Source organism: Notamacropus eugenii, chromosome 5 (genome assembly GCF_028372415.1).
Source record: "Notamacropus eugenii isolate mMacEug1 chromosome 5, mMacEug1.pri_v2, whole genome shotgun sequence".
In the NCBI taxonomy this organism is placed as follows: Eukaryota; Metazoa; Chordata; class Mammalia; order Diprotodontia; family Macropodidae; genus Notamacropus; species Notamacropus eugenii.
In genome coordinates this window covers 445,372,103-445,378,102 of record NC_092876.1, presented here as the reverse complement: position 1 = coordinate 445,378,102, position 6,000 = coordinate 445,372,103, and positions in this window count along the sequence as shown.

Genomic DNA, 6,000 nt, shown 5'->3' with positions numbered 1-6,000 from the left:
TGCTGACCTCACTTTTATATGCTTGTGAGACATGGACAGTCTACCAGTGCCATGCCAGGAAATTGGATCGTTTCCATTTGAATTGTCTTAGGAAGATTCTGAGGATCACCTGGCAGGATAAGGTACCAGACTGAAGTCCTTGCTCAAGCTGAACTGACAAGTATTCAAACTATGCTTCAGAGAGCACAACTCTGATAGGCTGGCCAGGCTGTTCAAATGCAAAATGTACACTTGCCAAAAAGACTATTTAATGGAGAACTCGCATGGGACAGGCAATTACATGGTGGCCAGAAGAAGTGATACAAAGACATTCTCAAGGTCTCTCTCAAGAATTTTGGATTTGACTGTGCAACATGGGAGACATTGGCACAGTACTGCTTACGTGGCGTGCCCACATAAGAAGAGGTGTTGTGCTCTTAGAGCAAAGCAGAATTGAAACAGCGCAAAGTAAACGTAGGATGTGCACATTTGGAGTATCCACCCCAAATATTCACTTGGACTATCTGTGCCCAACCTGTGGGAGAGCCTTCCAAGCTCATATTGGTCTGATCAGCCACAGTCAGACACACTGAAACTTCACTTTATCATGGTGATGTCATTCTTTAAAAATGAAGAACAACAACCAACAAACCAGCCATGAAGACTTTTGTCGGCAAGGTGATATCTCTGCTTTTTAGTACACTGTCCAGACTTGCCATAACTTTCCTTCCAAGTAGCTTCCTTCCAGGTGTCTTTTAACTTCATGGTGACAGTAGCCATCTGCAGTGATCTTTGTGTCCAAGATTCTGTCACTGCTTCCACTTCTTCTCCCTCCCTCTATTTGTCAGGAAATGATGGGACCAGTTGCCAAGATTTTATTTTTTTGTTTTTTATATTAAGCTTCAATCTAGCTTTTGCACTCTCCTCTTTAACCCTCATCAAGAGATTTCTTAATTTTTCTTCCCTTTCTGCCCTCAGAGTAGTATTGTCTGCGTATCTGAGACTGTTGATATTTCTCCCAATAACCTTAATTCTGGGTTTTGATTCATCCAGTCTGGCATTTCGTATGATGTCATCTACATAGAAGTTAAATAAATAAGGGAAAAATATACAGACTTGTCCTTTCCAACTATGTCCTCCTTCCAACATACTCCTTTTCCAACCTTAAACCAATCAGTTGTTCCATGTTCGGTTCTAGTTGCTGCTTCTTGGCCAACATAGATTCCTCAGGAGACAAGTAACATGATCTGGTCCTCCCATCTCTGTGAGGGTTTGTCATATATTGTTGTGACCCATACAATCAAAGGTTTTAGTGTAGTCAGTGAAGCAGAAATAGATTTTTTTTTCCTGGAACTCCCTTGCTTTCTCCCAAAATCAGCAAATGTTAGCAATTTGATCTCTAGTTTCTCTGTCAGTCTCTATCTCAAGTTCAGTCATTTCAGTCATGTCTGACTTTTTGTGACCTCCTTTCTGGTTTTCTTGGCAGAAAGTGGTTTGCTATTTCCTTCTCCAGATCATTTTACAGATGAGGAAGCTAAAGCAAACAGAGTTAAGTGACTTACCCAGGGTCACGTAACTATTAAGTGTCTGAGGCCAGATTTGAACTCAGGTCTTTCTGACTCCAGGTCCACCCCTCTACCCATTGTACCACCTAGCTGCTCACAATTGTATATTAAGCAGATTTTAAATCAAATAGGATATCAAAATCCAGTGCCTCAATTTTGGCTACACTAGGCTGTCAATCCTTAGGACTTATAAATTAATCATGATCCAGGCTCCAAAATTCCATTCCCCCCAACCCAGCATTCTCACTGCCTGTACCCACTCCACCCTGTCCCTCCAAAATTACCTTGTGGATGTGGTAGGCACTTAGTTTTTGCAGTTGGGGCAGCAAACAGTGAGTAAAAGTCACCCTCCTGCAATTTTTATGGGACAGAGTAATTGACAGAAAATAAGTAGGTACGAATAAGCTTCCATCTGAATTGCAGATCTTATCACATTCTCTTTCTCCAAAATCTTTTCCCAAAAATCTACCCCTCTTCCGTATTTTCTTATTTCTGTCAAGGATACTACCATCTTTCCACTCACTCAGTTTTGCAATCTTAATACTCTCCTCAACTGCTGGCTCTTCCTCATTCCACATATCAAATCACTTGCCAGATCTTGTCTTTGTATATAACCACAATATCTCTCATACCTGTCCTCTTCTCTCTCTCCTCAAATAGCTACCATCCTAGTTCGGGATCTGATCATCTCTTATTATTCAATATCCTCCTAAAGGGTCTTTGCCTCAGGCCTCTCCCCATTCCAATCCATCCTCCATATAACGGCCAAAGCGATTTTCTGACCGTGTTACTCCCCTAATCAAAAACTCCAGTGGCTCCTGGCTGACTCCAGGTTCAAAAGTTACTTCACCTTAATCTAGTCCTTTTAAACAATTTATTTGTGCTTTACAATATGCTTGTTAGTAATGCATATATTATATAAACAAATATTTGTATATTGGAAGTGAATTTCCAAAATAATTTTAATTATAAGGGAAAGTGGTTAAAAAGCATTTGGAGACCACTATCCCAGGCATATGTCTTGACTTGGGGTGTAAGTAACAGATGATTTGCTGATCTGCATTGGTGGAGGAAGTTCTCATACTGGAATTCTCTCTCTACTATGACATCCCTGGTCTATAACTGATGATGATGATGATGATGATGATGATGATGATGATGATGATGATGATGATGATGATGATGGTGATGATGACGACAATGAAAAAGCAGTATTTGGGGCATCTCCTGTAATCCATATAGGTAGGATATGGCATGTTAACACTCCATCCAACAAACACTTATAATTACATACTACAAACAATGTGTATATTCATAGATTTAGAATTGGAATGAGTCTTAGAGATAAAACAGCCCAACCTTCCAATTTTCAGATAAAGGACCTGAGGTCCAGAAGGGTTTACCCAAAGTCCACAAAAAAAAAGTAGCAGAGCTAGAATTCAAGACCCATGTCTCTTTCCTAAGTCCTTCCACGGCACTCTGCTTCCTACTGATGAAACGTGTGTGTTCATCCTTCATTGCCGAAGAAGACCATGCCATCAGAGAAATGATGACATGACTTGCACTTGGCTTTGTTTTGAGTGAGGGAGGGCTGTGCACGTCACCAGCCTCACTTCTCCTGTGCACATTCAGAGAGACAGAGAGGATGTACTCCTAAGCCTCTGAAATTAGAATATAGTCTGCTCTTTTCTATTTCCTTTTTCTTTTCCCTCTACCATCTCAATCTCCTTCTATTAATGGATATTTTGACCAAATCCAGGGCTGGGAAATGGAATGTGGGAGGAAGGAAGGGAAATTTAATGAACTTAAAAGCATTCTTTTGTATTGTTTTTCTAAATGTTTAACCTCTAAAGAAAGTCTTTGGTTTGTGATATTATTTAAAGGGAAATTTCAAGCACAGGCATTTTTGAGGCTGAGTGAGGAAATTGCCAGGGAGGAAGAAGCCCAGGGAAGGATGTCAGAATGGGCCTGAGCTTTTGATGTGAAGGCCTTGCTTCCTAATTGTTATTATGTTTACAAGGACACTCTGGAAAAAGAAAAATGAATGCCTTGTTCAACACCTGCTGTAAAAAGGTTCTGGAACTCTAGGGCTTGTTTAAATCATGTTCCCCCCTGAAACAAACTGCCGAACCAGCCTTAGGCCATTTAATTTCCAAATACCAGTAATTAAAATGACTAACATCATCAGGGTTTGGCAGGGTCACAGCTTTCTTTCCCTTTTTCATTTTCACATAAATTTCAGCGAAGGTCAGATTTGTTGGGAAGAAGGTGGGGGGAACCTGCCTGCTTTGTGCTCATAGGAGGTTAAAATATGACTTGCTCACAGTGTCCCTCATAGTTCAGGACTTAATGGTCCTTGACGGGGATAACCTAGAAGTTAATTTTACTCTGTGTCCCAAAAGCAGCCATTGTCAGTGTAATCTTTCTTGAAGTCTGAAGGGTACCTTCACCACATGATCTGACTTTCAATAACCATTGACAGCTAATATCACTGATGACAGTCATGGTACTGGCTCCCTATTGATCTGCCGACCATTGATAGCCAGCTGGTAAACAGGAGAATAGTTTTTCTTTCTCAACGTCACAGAACACTTTAATAAAATTTTCCTCCCCAGATGCTGGTTCATCTTTAATAATGTTCTTTATGCTTTTTTGTCTCAATATTTTATTTACTCCATTGAGGATAACGTATATTCAATTCATAAACTTTCAAAGGCACTTGGAATATGGAACTATTTTCAAGCATGCTAAGTGGAAATGAGACTTCACCTTTTGTTTTTGATCTGAAGAAGTTAGATTCCTTGCCTGAAATCTGGTAGGGCAAACATAGAGAAAGATAAGGCAAACAATAAGTATTTACTGAGTGTCTACCGAGTGCCTTACATGGCCCTAAAAAAAGCCTAGCTTCATAGATTTGGAGCTGAAAAGGACCCCGGGGATCACTGAGTAGAATCCCCTTTTTTTATATGCCCAGGGAGGCTATGCAATCTGCTTAAGGTTTCACAGGGAATAAATGAATTCCAGATGTGGAGCTTGAACTCAGGTTCTCTGACTCTAAATATAGCACTCCAAAAAATAATGTAATTTAATGATTCAATAACCACTAATGATAAACTACTCTTGTACCATTTTTAAGGGAAAAAATAATCCCTATCAACAAAAAGATTACAGTCTAGCTGGACTAATCCATTTGAAATAAATGAAACTGTTCACATACTAAACTGCATGAAATTGAACATGAGAAGGAACAGGGGTTCAGAGAAAAGAGGGGATGAGTGTATATTAGAATAATTAGAGAAGGCTTCATCCAGAGACATTATGACACACTAGAAAGAGACCTCACAAGTCAGAAGAATCTGGTTTATATTCCATATTTAATATTTATGACCAGTGTGACCTTGAGCAGTATTAATTTTAATTTTCCTAGGCCTCAGTTTCTTCTACTTTAAATTGAGGGGATTAGACTAGCTGACCTCAGAGGGCCTTCCCACTTCTCAGTCTATGATGGATCATGGGCAGGATTTTAATAGACAGAATGTAGGAATGAATATCTTCCAAGCCTCTATGTGGGTAGACATATGGTATGTTTATACATATCATTTCTACATATATATATATGCATATACATATACACACACACATAGAAGTATGATCAAGAGACAGTGAGGATGGTATCTGAGGCCTGCTTGAAGAGTTTATATTTTATCCTAAAAGTAAATAGGGAGCAACTGAAGGCTTTTCAGCAAAGGAATAACCTAGTTAGACCTCTTTCCTAGGACACCTATTTTGGTATCTGTAGAGTAGTCGGTCCACATGGAGACTACTATAAGTATAGCCCAATCAGAAAAGATGACGGTCTGAATGAGCAGTTGGAACAAACTCCAGTTACTCTTAAGAAATAAGATTCTATCATGAGATTTTGAAATTAAAAGGGCACTAGAATATAATCTACTGTAACCATTTCATCTTAAAGATGAAAAAACTGATCAAAGAATCAAAGGGGTTACATGATTTCCTCAAGGTCACATAGATAACAGGAAAGAGTCAGATTTGGAATGTATGTCTTCTGACTAAAAATAGTACTTTCCTCCACAACACCACATTGTCTTTTATTGAGAGACTAAATTTAAAGTTTTTGTTTGCTTACTTGGAAGGGGTATTCACTCAACATGAATTTTAAGATAGCATTTTGAGTTACCAGTTGTCCAAATACAAGGTCTTTAGAAATTTGTTCCTGCTAAGTTTATCTTAAGAGCCTGAAGAGAAATAGTTTGACATAATGTATAGAGGGCCAGCTTTGTCTTCCTATTGGCCTCCTCTAGGGCCAAGGAAAACATGCATCACCTTCTAGCACTTTCCTAACACTTCTGCTTATTGGCCTCTGGTGAAGAAGAGTATCCAGGATAGGCTACAACCAAATCTGGCAGCTCTGGGGTAGGGGAAGCCTTGGATTCTG